The sequence below is a fragment of the Tupaia chinensis genome, unplaced genomic scaffold, assembly GCF_000334495.1.
Source record: "Tupaia chinensis unplaced genomic scaffold, TupChi_1.0 Scaffold000389_1, whole genome shotgun sequence".
Lineage (NCBI taxonomy): Eukaryota > Metazoa > Chordata > Mammalia > Scandentia > Tupaiidae > Tupaia > Tupaia belangeri.
In genome coordinates, this window is record NW_006159891.1 from 571,237 (window position 1) to 583,970 (window position 12,734).

Below are 12,734 nucleotides of genomic sequence, written 5' to 3' on the forward strand. Positions count from 1 at the left end.
TTTTAATTTGACCAGAGAGAGACAGAGAGAGAGAGAGAAAGGGAAAGTGAGAAAGTAAGCCACCAGGTCCGGGGACTTGAACCCTGGTCGGCCATGTGGGAGTATCCAGCACCTTAACCACTATGCCACCTGCTGGTCCCCAGCCTGGCATGAGTTTTAAGTCACCAGTTCTGGGACTCACACTGCGGTCAACTTCATGGGAGTCCAACGACATAACCATTATGCCATTTGCTGGTCCCTGGCTTTAGGGTTTTGTTTTTGTTTGTTTACATAATTATTCACATGCTTCATTTTGCTGAGGGTACCCTCCTGATGTCATTCCACATGATCATTTTTTCCTGTACTTTCTGTGGACTGGCAGACAAATCTAGACTGGATAAGATTTTTGGTTTGTACATTCAGTAGCTATTGTTTCAATTCTGTCCAATCAGCTCAGTCATAACCATTCATCAGAATTTTTTCTATCCACCTAATGTGTATGTGGGGGTGTGTGTATTAGACAGAATCTCAATGTTTTTCTGTTTTTTTTTTTTTCCTAGATTCTTTACATAGGGTGAGTACACTCTCCAGAGAGAGACAGAAAGAAACAGAGCCAGAAAGTGTGAAATCTCCCCTCACCCGCAGGGGGATGGCCACACCACAATCTCTCTACTTCATTCCCTTGGGATTTTGAGTACCAAAACATACACACCAGTGTGTTCTTCAAGCCACTGGGTCCAGTACTTCAATGGCAAAGTCAGTCATGTGAGATCCAGTGCCTTAGGCACTATGCCACCTGCTGCCCCCAATCTCACTGTATTTTGACCCTCCTGTGTCAATTCTCTTAAGTAGTTGGACTATGGATACACCACCACACCTGCCTCTGTCAGTTAAAGTCTTGCTATGTAGCCCAAAGTGGGCTTTCTCCTCAGCCTCCCAAGTAGCTGAACTACAGGCACTCGCCACTCTTCCCAGCTTTTAGGGCAAGCCAAAAATCAAACTCATGCCTCTCACGTGACTTCAGTGTATCCAGGAGCAGCAAGACATGTTGCATGCATGCCAAAAATCCCTCCAAAAATGGGAGACATGGAGGAGAAGAGATTGCAGTATGGCTATCCCCCATGGGGAGGATGCCTTATCACCCTGCCCCTGCTTCTCTCTGGTAAGTGTATGCACCCTTTAGCAAATTAAAAGCAAATAAAAATAAATACATAAATGCTTATTTTCAATCCCTAGGTTTCACTTTTCTCCGTCTAGTCAAAGTTTGCTTTATTATAGCTACTCTTCTTTAGAGTTACCTATAGCTTCCATTTTGGCAGATGCCACTGACTGCTCTCATTACACGCTATTTCATGAAAGGCTTTTGTCCTGTCACATCCTGGAGGACGATTACTCCCGGCTTTCCTTCTACTTCTGTATTCTTTCTTTTTCTGAGTTCCTATTCTTTCTTTCCTCCCCTACTGTCTTCTAAGAAACCCCTATTTTCTCAATCTTTTTATAAAGGTCCTCTTCATTTTTTAATCAAAGTCCATATAAACGTGAATTCATTATTTTCTTGCAGTCACAAATGTCTTATGAGCAGGAAATATTAGGCCCATTCACACGGCCTAATTCATCTTTTTATCTTTGTAGATATAGCCAATCCTAAACTCACTTGTTTTGAATGAATGAATTTGGAAAAACAAAGTAGTAGAAGCATGTTGAAGACCTATGAATGAAAAATCTATTCTTGATAGCTTTCAAGATCTTGGATTATGTATTTATACAGGGTAGACAGAACTTGTCACAGCAAGACTCCTTAATAGAAGTCACCTTTAAAGGAGATCTTTAGGGCGGCCAGTAGTGGTGTATTGGTGAAGGTGCTGGATTTCCACATGGCCAATGGTGGTTTGAGTCCCAGATCCAACAGTTTAAAAATCACCCTGGGCGTGGGCACATGCATACTCAGAATCCCAAGAGGAGAACGGAAAAGTGGGAATTGCAGCATGGCCCTATTTTCCCCACTCTAATATTTCTTTCCCCCTGAATTTACCTTGTGTCTCCTTTTTGAGTTCCTGAAGATGATTTGAGATTATTCTTTTCTAATGTAGGTATTTAAAAGTATAGATTTCCTTCTGAGCACTACATTTATTGCATACCATTAATCTTGTATTATTGTATTATTGTATTATTATTATTATTATTATTATTTTGGAGAGGTTTTTGCTATAGGGCGTGTGCCCTCGCCAGACAGACAGAGAGAGACAGAGAGACAGAAAGTAAGAAATCACCCCCTCCAGGGGGTATGGCCACACCGCAATCCCTTCTCCTCCAGTCTCCTCTCAGGATCTTGGGCACGCATGCACACGCGCCCGGCTTGAGTTTTAAGCCACCGGGTCTAGGATGCGAACCATGGTTGACTACATGGGAGTCCAGCGACATAGCCATTACACTGACTGCTGGTCCCAGTATCCTGTATTATTATTCAACTCAGTATTTTCAAATTCCCTTTGCTATTTCTTCTTTGATCCATTCCCGAGGTCCATACCACCCACAGGGAAAGGTGCTTAGCACTAGGTAAGTTTGAATAAGTTTAAATTCTGAGATCCATTCTCCCTACTGGGGAGACAAGATGTTATGTTTAAGTCTACCACTGAGCTAGGGAAGCAGAGAAAGGACTAGAACAACTTAAAACACTGCAGAGCTTGCTGTCCTTACTGAAAGCAATTTTTCTTGACTAAAGGCTACCAAGGTCACTGTAAGCCTTTGGTTCATTTCCAAGGTTTTGAACAAGTTGATTCTGACCATTTTTCTTAGTTTGTTATAATAAAGGAGCAGTTTCAGGAGTTGTCAATCCAGTATCTGCCCTGATGTCACCAAAAATCGATTTTAAAGAATTATAGTGATGTAGAGCTCAGGTAGGCATATACAAGTAGATTCTAATAACTTGGTATCCAATGTAATCTAATTATATCTTTCTAAAAAAAGTTTATTGATTGATTTATTTCATGCAGGAGAAAGGAAGACAGAGACAGAAAAAGAGAGAGAGAGAGAGAGGTACTTCCAGCTGGGTCTTCATGATGGAATCCTCCCCTAGCATCAGCCAGCTTACATCACAAGCCTGTGAACACAGCTGGCATGTACCTGGAGGCTTTGTGACATGAATTTGGGACCTTCCCAAGTACACCAGGATCACAGAGTGATGTGTTACTGCTGTGCTCCTAAAATAACTGTATCTTCATTGAACACTCATGTGGTTGACAACATGTTATCTGATTTCATCCTCTTACCATCTCAAAGGGATTGGTACCATTAGTCACTTCCATTTTATAAATGAGGAAGAGAGGACAGAGATAGTGAATTACCTGGCTGAAGAGTAAAGCCTGGGGACCAACTCAAGACTTTCATTAAACATGGTGCTAGGTTATCTTTCAAAAATTGAAGTTAAAGATGGCTAAAGGTCCTCAAAGAGAATAAATGACTTCCTTTCATGGTTGTTTTTGAGGACATTCATGAATCACGTTGACCACTGGGATAGAAGATGCCCAAATCAGTCCCACAGATAAAATTTACTACAGGGGGAACAAAATTTGACACAAAAATATCATTCTTTTCATCACTAATCATTAGTTTTAATGATGTCTTTGAGAGTCATAAAAAATATCAGATTATCCTCTCTCTAAACATAGTAACTGATTACTTTCCTGCAAACAGTTGAAAATGAATGTATGAAATTTTAATCTTTATATTAATAACCATTACTGAGACCAGCAGATGGCAGAGCGATTAAGTTGCTGGACTCTCATATGGCCAACCACTGTTCAAATCTCAGACCCAGTGGCTTGAAACTCATTCTAGGTGTGTGTGCGTATGTGGCCAAGATCCCAGGATGAGAATAGAAAAGAAGGGATTGCAGCATGGCCACCCCACCGGGGAGGTGATTTCTCACTTTTTCTCTCACTGTCTGTCTCTCCTTGGTTTACTTGTACTACCAAATTTTATCCTTTTAATATTAGGTTGTTGGGAAAGTCATGATATATTTTTCTATTTTTCTATGCAAAACATGTCATGGCTTTCCCAACAACTCAATATTTCTGCCATGAAGGAATCACATGACTGACATTTGCTTTTAAAGGTAGACAATTAATTGCAGAATGATAAGCAACATACAACAATGATACGACAGATGGACACTAAAGCTGGACTTGAACTGAAGAAGTTTTGCACAGAGCCCATTTTGGTTTTCTGTTTGTTTTGTTTGGGGGAGATTTTTGCTATAGGGCATGTGCACTTGCCAGAGAGACAGAGACAGAGAGACAAAAAGTAAGAAATCATCCCGCAGAGGGGATGATCATGCTGCAATCCTTTCTTCTCCATTCTCCTCTTGGGATTTTTGGGCACATGTACACACTTCCAGTGTGAGTTTTAAATTGCCCAGTCCAGAACTCAAGCTGCAGTGGACTACATAGGAGTCCAGCGACGTAACCATTATGCCATCTGCTGGTCCCCACAGCCCCTTTTGTACTGCTACATTATACAGCCTGGCATACAAAGGGGGATAAGGGGATACATCCTATTTAATTCAATGATGATGTGTTCCCTATCAGTGAAGAATAACTCCACTATGACTAAGGATATTGTTAAACAGGTTACAGGAGAAAGACATATTTGGAAAAATATCTGAAACCTAAGTGATGCATAAAGAGTTGAAATCTTTAACATATACAAATTATTTAAAATGAATAATTATATGAGATGCCATCTTACATATTAAAATAGCCACGGAAACAAAAGCAGATGTCTAAGTGGCCATGTAGCTCAAAGAACAGGTTTAGATGCTGGCATTTAAATCAGTACAATGTAAAGTCGCAGTAAATGCTAGTGTAATCTATATAATTAGCAAATCTTATAAAGTTTTCAAAAATGATTGGATGTTTTGGAGAGTGTATGGGGAGGATGACATATACCTATATTAGTTTCATTAAACTTACATAAAGAGGGACCAGCAGATGGTGTAATGGTTACATCGCTGGACTCCCAGGTTGTCGACAGGTGATTCTAGTCCCAGACTCAGTGGCTTAAAACTCACACTGGGCACATTTGTGTGTGTGCCTGCCCAAATTCCTGGGGAGAGTGGAGGAGAAGGGATTAAGGCATGGCCTCTAGCCTGGGAGGTGATTTCTCACTTTCTGTTTCTCTGTCTCTGTCTCTCTGGCGAGCACACACATCCTATAGCAAAAATCTCTCTCTTTCAAAAAAAAAATCTTGTATAAAGAAACAAAAACATAATAAATGGAAATTAAAATGACTATATTAAATGAAGCATAAAATGGCAATGACTAAGGATATAATTAAGACAGACTACAGAAGTAGACATATAATTGGAACCCAGCATCTGAGATAAGTCTTGAAGGTACGTAAATAAGGACATTTTTTTTCCTACTCCAATAGCTTGTGAGATACATTCTCTAAGATCTAAAATACACTTTAAATGACTGCTTGTTTTCCACTCCAAAATTTTTATGTGTGTGTGTATGAAAATACATGTAAGTCTCTCTCACACACATATACGTACATATACACACACATATGTAAACTAATTTTTCATGGAATGTGACACTGTTTTATAAGTTTCAGATGATAAGGCTCATATCAAACATAAGTGACTTGCGTCTTGAGACCGGCTCCCTATTACACTACTTAGTCACACAGAATGAGGGTGAAGAGACAACAAATTGAAGCTAAAACGTGTATGTTGTCACATTTTTCAGATGTTTTATGTCAGGGGCATAATGACATCACTATTGGAAGATGGAAGTCTAGTTGAGTCCCTAATATGATCTAGAATGAAAAGAAACTTAACCACCCATTAAATCATTTATCTGTGCTCACCTAAGGCTCACGCATATTTAGAAAAAGCTGTATTTCCTCTGTTCAGATACTAAGTCCCCCAATTTGCAAGCGTTTCCTTTCTACACTAGCAGAGCACTTACTGTTTTCTTCAAGTGCTTTAATGCACGTTTTCATAGTTGCCTGTCATAGTCATATAAAGAAAGCTTATATAATTCCCCTTACTTTAAATATAGGAAACTGAGGTAAAGTGACTTCACGTGTACTGTGTAAGACTCTCAGAATGTTGGTGACAGAATGTCACAAAGTGCTTTTGTGGATTTTTTTTTTTTTTGGCAGGGGGGCATTTGATTTGTTTGCTTTTCTTCAAGGATCATTAAAGTGTAGCTGGGGAAGACTATTCATTTATACATTCATTTACTAAATAACACTCTTTAAATGCTATTGAACTAACTCAGCGCACATTATTGTCTGCATTCTCGACACCATTGCTCTCTGGGTAAGTTTTGTTACCACGTGATTGCTTCTCAGCCCTAACTTTACAAGAGCGAATACGACACATGAATCGCCTGCATGATGTTGTCTAATACACAATGTGAACTCTCCATGCAACTTAAACTTCTGGCAGACACATTTGAAAAGGTAAAAAGTTGGGACCAGCAGGTGGCATAAGGGCTATGTTGTTGGACTCCCATGTACTCCACTGCAGTTTGAGTCCCAGACCTGGTGGCTTAAACTCACGCCAGGCATGTGTGCGTGCATACCCAAGATCCCGAGAGGAGAATGGAGAAGGGATTGCGGCGTGGCCATCCTTCCCTGAAGAGTAATTTCTGGCTTTCTGTCTCTCTGTCTTTGTGGCAAGCATGCATGCCCTATAGCAAAAAACCTCTCCAGAAAGAAAGAAAGAAAGAAAGAAAGAAAGAAAGAAGGAAGGAAGGAAGGAAGGAAGGAAGGAAGGAAGGAAGGAAGGAAAGAAAGAAAGAAAGAAAGAAAGAAAGAAAGAAAGAAAGAAAGAAAGAAAGAAAGAAAGAAAGAAAGAAAGAAAGAGAGAGAGAGAGAGAAAGAAAGAAAGAGAGAAAGAAAGAAAGAGGTCAGAGGTAACATTAATTTTATTATTATATGTCATTTAATTAGGTACACCCAGAGGGGTGAGCCCTGTAGCTTAATAGTTGAGGGAAACCAGATCCCACATGGTAGATGGTGTTCAAATCCTAACCCCTGCAACTCAAAAAACATGCCAGCATACGTGTTCATCTGCCCCCATCCTGACAGAATGAAGACACGAAGGTGAAATATGACCATACCACATTGGGGAATACTTTCCCCATTTCAAAACCCTCTTGCTCCTTCTGTCTGTCTCTGTGAAGTGCATATACTATCTGGTAATTAAAAACTATGTCCACAATATTCTAATTTCAACTTATAACATCACAGAAATTATGGATTAAATGTTTGACAGTATTTACGATACTACATCTTCGATATCCCGTTGTGTATTCTACACTTAACAGTGTATCCCAATTTGAATGAGCCATGTTTCCAGTGCTTAGCTGGCTGCATGATTGGTCAGTACAATCAATGAGAAATGGTGACCTCCTGTTTTCTATTCTGGCTATTAGTTAAATAAAACTTCATTACGTCCTGGCACCAGCTCTCCTAATACACTTTTTCTTTTAAAGGGTCCAAATCTTTGGTGGACACCAAGTCTTCTCTGACCTAAGTGCTAATTTATTTTGACTATAAACCTTATAGAGAGGATCCACCTAATCGAAGAAAACAACAGTGATACGCTACAGATACAGTGATGCAGATTCCAATTCTGATTCCAACACACTCGAACAAATCAATCAGACTCCGTGAATTTCATTTTTTCCATCTCTGCTAATATGGTTTCAAGTTGTGGTACAGAGGGAAATTGTTCCCCCAATACCATGTTTTCTTCTTGTTGCTTTATATAATGTTAACTCCAGTTTTGTCTGAGTGGTCAACTGATCTACCTGAAAACTGTATTTCCTAGATAGGGATGAACATATTTGTTTTCTAGCCAATGATAAAATTAGCAGTCCATTATTTGGGGGTTGATTTTTGATTGTTCACTTGTCTTCCACATGAGAGTATAGAACATTTTTAGTTTCATGTCATTTCTTAGAGACAGTGTATCTTAGGGAATATGTGAATTTCTGAGGGATCAAAAATCATAAAGGTTGTCTATGGGGCAGCAGGTGGCATGGAGGTTAAGGTGCTAGATCCCACCTGACCAACTCTGGTTTGAGTACCAGAACCAGTGGCTTGAAAAATCACACTGGGCACACGTGCATACCAAAAATCCAGAGAGTAGAGTGTAGAAGAAGGGATTATGGTCTGGTCATTCCCTATGGGGAGCAATTGTTCACTTTCTCTCTCTCTCTCTCTCTCTCTCTCTCTCTCTGCCTCCAACAAGAACATGGACCCTATAACAAATTTACAAACTAAAAGTTGTTTACAAAGTAGTATATTTTATTTTATGTTGCAGTAACACTTTTACATTTTGATGGCTTATCTTCATAAGAATATCTTTATGATTCACATGAGTTCTGTTCACCAAGATGATTTTCTTTTTATTTAAGAAGTATTTATTTAATTTTATTTATTATTTTTTAATTTCACCAGAGAGACCGAGAGAAAGACAGAGGGGAAAGTGAGAAAGCAGGCTGCCAAGTCCAAGACTCAAATGATGGTTGGCCATGTGGGAGTCCAGTGCCCCAACCACCATGCCACCTTCTAGCTGCAATCAAGATGGTTTTCTGTGGTAATAATTTTCTATACGGTAGATCAGTGTAAGTCTGAGGACACTGTCTCTCTCTCTCTCAAATTCAGAGCCCCAGGAAAGCGTCCCAGAGACACACAATTATGAGGCCTGCAGAGGTTAAAATCTTACTGAACAGGCAATAAAAGCATGTTTACAGGTGTGACTGCGTCTCTGTCATTTTCCAATTTCATGTATTCTTTCCCAATGTTTTTAATATGTGATGAGGTCTAAAATTCTCCTCTGGGAAGTTGTAAATGATTGTCAATAAGGAGCTTTCTTTTCAAAATACATTGAGTTTGCCATGATTCATCCTTCTTACCATAAATTCTTTTGTAGTTAACTTTATAAACGATACTCTCTTCAAGCCCTCTCTTCAGAAAGCTTCTCTCTAAATTGCTGTTTTCTGAAAGCTGCCAGTTAAAGGGCTACCTCTTGCCAAGGCAGGCTAATGGAAGTCAAATTCCATTGTAAAAGCAGAACTGAAATTATACTTCACGCACATCTGGCAACACATCCATTTGTCCGTAAGAAAGGCATGAATAAGATTATGTCTCAAATAAATTATCCACTGATTACGACAATTAACTGGCTGTCATAGGTATTCAATTATCTAATTAGCTGCCAAATTTCTGTGCCAGGCGTTCCTTGTGTCCAAATTTCCATTATGTTACATTTTATTAACAAATCTGCTTCCTTTTGAGGATTCTCATTTAAAATACTTGAACTTGGTCAAACTATTTTTTTCTTTTTTTTTTTTTCACATTTAAAGACCCCAATTTACAGATGAAACCATCTGAATAATGTATGAAAAGTGTGTTTGGATTCCAACTCATTTGTCCACATCATAGCAACTGTTTGCGCTGGCCCAACTGTTTACTATGCATGCAGATGTTAAATTGTGCGTCTTCGATCATCTGTTTATAATACAAAATGACAGGTTGGCTTGATTTTTATCTAGCAGAAATAACTCAGGCATCCACGTTGGCAAATTTGACCCAGAAGGTTTTGTGAATATTTTGCAGTGAAACTTGCAGATGAATTAAAATGCATCTCCACATTTCTGTATATGTGTGAATATATTCAATGCACAGGGCTCTTCGAAAAATGGAGATTTCTCTTCTGAAGGCCCCAAGAGAAGCAATTTTCTCCATGAATTAAGAGTATAAACAACACTCTTTTCCTTCTTGGTTTTACCTTCTACAATAAAAGAGCTCTGAGTAACGCACTCAGGACTCTGGTATCTGCTACAGCAAATGGAAAGTTCTCTGAAGCTGTATTTTTATATATACAGACATTCATGTAGGATTTTACAAGGATTTGTTGGTCTCTGCCCCCCCCCCTTTTTTTTTTTTGCAGTGGTCAATGTAACTCCCACTGAAACAAGAAGTAAAGCCTATTCTACAAAAGAAGGGACTTGGCAAGCCTTTGACTGCATTGTCCACCATGTCATGAAGCCGTGCACTGACACTCATTTATGAACATAAAAACAACATTTAGATATCTAAATAGAAATGCCAAGAACACAGGGGAAGCAATCATGAAAGAGACCCATTTTATAAATACACGTATGGTTTTTATTTTTGATAGGGCCAGAGTTTACTGCAATTCTTTTCCCTTTGTCCCTTTTCTGCTTAAAATCCTGACTCAATTACCTGAACATTTTTTTAAACTAGCTAGTCTACCACCTGTGCTGTACTCTCAGCCATCAACCATCTAGTCTTCCTCTAAATCTGGCTGCAAGAAAACATCTTCAAGACTGTGATCGTATCATCTTACTGTGCTGTTTCTCTGTTGGGCTTGTATAGCTTTCGGGTTGGGAGTAATCTTCATAAAGGTCAGACAGAGAAGACAGCAAAGTCTAACGCATCCATTTAGCTGTTGAGAATTTTTTTATTGTCAAGGAACTAACTGGTTTTCTGGCCTTACATCTGCCATATTTAATTTGTCCCACCATTGATCCCCAATCCTTCATTTGAACAATATTCTCCTAAATAACATACGTTGCTCTACTTGAAGGTTCTTGTGTATTTGTGTGTGTATGTGTGTGTGTGCATATGTGTATGTGTGTATATATATATATGCACACACAAATATCACATCTTTCTAGAATATCCTTACTTGCTTGTCAAAATCTCTACTTGTCAAAATATTTTGGGACGTTTTTGTTGATCTGCCCATTCCACCCAGAAATCAGTCCATGCAGTAACTGGGAAACTAATTGTTCAGAGCGAAATTTGTGGGAGGAGACAAGAGATAGGAAGGCCAATTACAGTATTATAGGACAATCTATTCAACTCCATAGGTCCATTTAGATAGAGTTCCCCCATTTTTCTGAACGCACATGATACCGTGGTGACCTCTCAACTGTGGCAGCTGTTTAATTATGCTTTACATTGTAGTTATTTAACCACATTTTCACATTTTATCCTAGATTATAAGTTCCTTCTATCTAAGGTATCTGTTCAACAAATATCCATATATTCACTCAGATTTCCTAGGCTCCTTTGCCTATTTAAGATTTTTAAAGACCTTGGAACTCTAACTTTCTAAGCGCAGAAAGTGAGAAGAAAAGACTGTCGAATCCAGGGACCAGCAGATAGCGTAGTGGTTACATCACTGGACTCCCATGTAGTCGACTGTGATTCTAGTCCTGGACCCGGTGACTTAAACTCACGACAAGTGTGTGTGTATGCGTGTCCAAGATCTCAAGAGGAGAATGCAGGAGAAAGGATTGCAGTGTGGCCATCCCCCCTGGGGGGGGAGGGTGATTTCTTGCTTTCTGTCTCTCTGTCTTTCTCTGTCTTTCCGGTGAGTGTACATGCCCTATAGCAAAAACCTCTCCCCACCAAAAAAAAAAGTAAAATAAAATAAAATTTTTAAATTAAAGAAATTTAAAAAAAGAAAAAAGGAAATTAAAAACAAAATGACAGCTAAAAAATAATTTTCTTTATCCTCTGTGTGTTTCTAAAGTGAAGCAATGTGTCTCTGGCCATAGCTTTTTTTTTTTTTAGTGTGTTTCTAAAGTGAAGCAATGTATCTCTGGGGATAGCTTTTTTTTTTTTTTCCCCCAGAACATGAGTAAATTTATTATCTGACCATTCATCCAGAAATTACTTTTCCTTTCCTGTTTTACAATATCAGCCTCCTGAGTTGTCAGTTGAAGGCTCATATCTTGAGCTGCTCTCTTAAGCTTTTTGGAACTACATGTCAAATTTAAATTCCCAGAGGTGGTATTTTCCATTATTTACCTTTGTTTCTGTTCATTTAAAATTGGAATATTTACTTTTTTACTGTATATTTTTTCAAAGGAATGGTGATATTTCATTTTAATTTAGAACTTACGAATTTAAAGGCTGATCCACACCTGGTAATATATTTGCTTCTCATAAAAACTCCCAGAAATCAGGCATGAATGGTATTATTTATACTTTTCCCCATATTCCAGAAGAGGAGAATGAGACTCAGAGGACTTCCCCAAGTCACTTATGCACCCATAAATTCTTATTCTCCGTCTCAGTTTTTCCACTATGCCTTCATTGCCTGTTACCAATTTTCTCGTTTGCTGCTGAGTACATTTCTTATATATCAATCAATCATTCAAATGGAATTTAAGACACGTTCTGGAATCTGTATGACTGTACCTAAATTCATGTTAATACTAGGTGATACAATACATGCATTTTAAGGAAGATAAAATTGGAAATCCAAGCCAGAAATATCAAAGATAAAAAATAAAGAGAAACACAAATTTGAATTCTGTCTGGTGGGTTTTTTTCATTTGTTTGTTTTTGTGTGCATATACTTTTTTTTTTTAATATCAAGAACAAACATACTGTGAACATTCTTGCTCAAGACTTTTTAAAAAATGTATTTACTGGGACCAGCAGTTAGTGTAATGGCTATGTCGCTGGACTCCCATGTAGTCAACAGTGGTTTGAGTGCCGGATCCGGTGGCTTAAACTCATGCCAGGCATGTGTGTGTGTGTGCCCAAGATCCCAAGAAGAGAATGGGGGAGAAGGGACTGTGGCATGGCCATCGCCCTGGGGGGTGATTTCTCGCTTTCTGCCTCTCTGTCTCTCTCTGTCTTCCTGGCAAGCACACATGCTCTATAGCAAAAACTTCTCCAAAAAGAGAAAA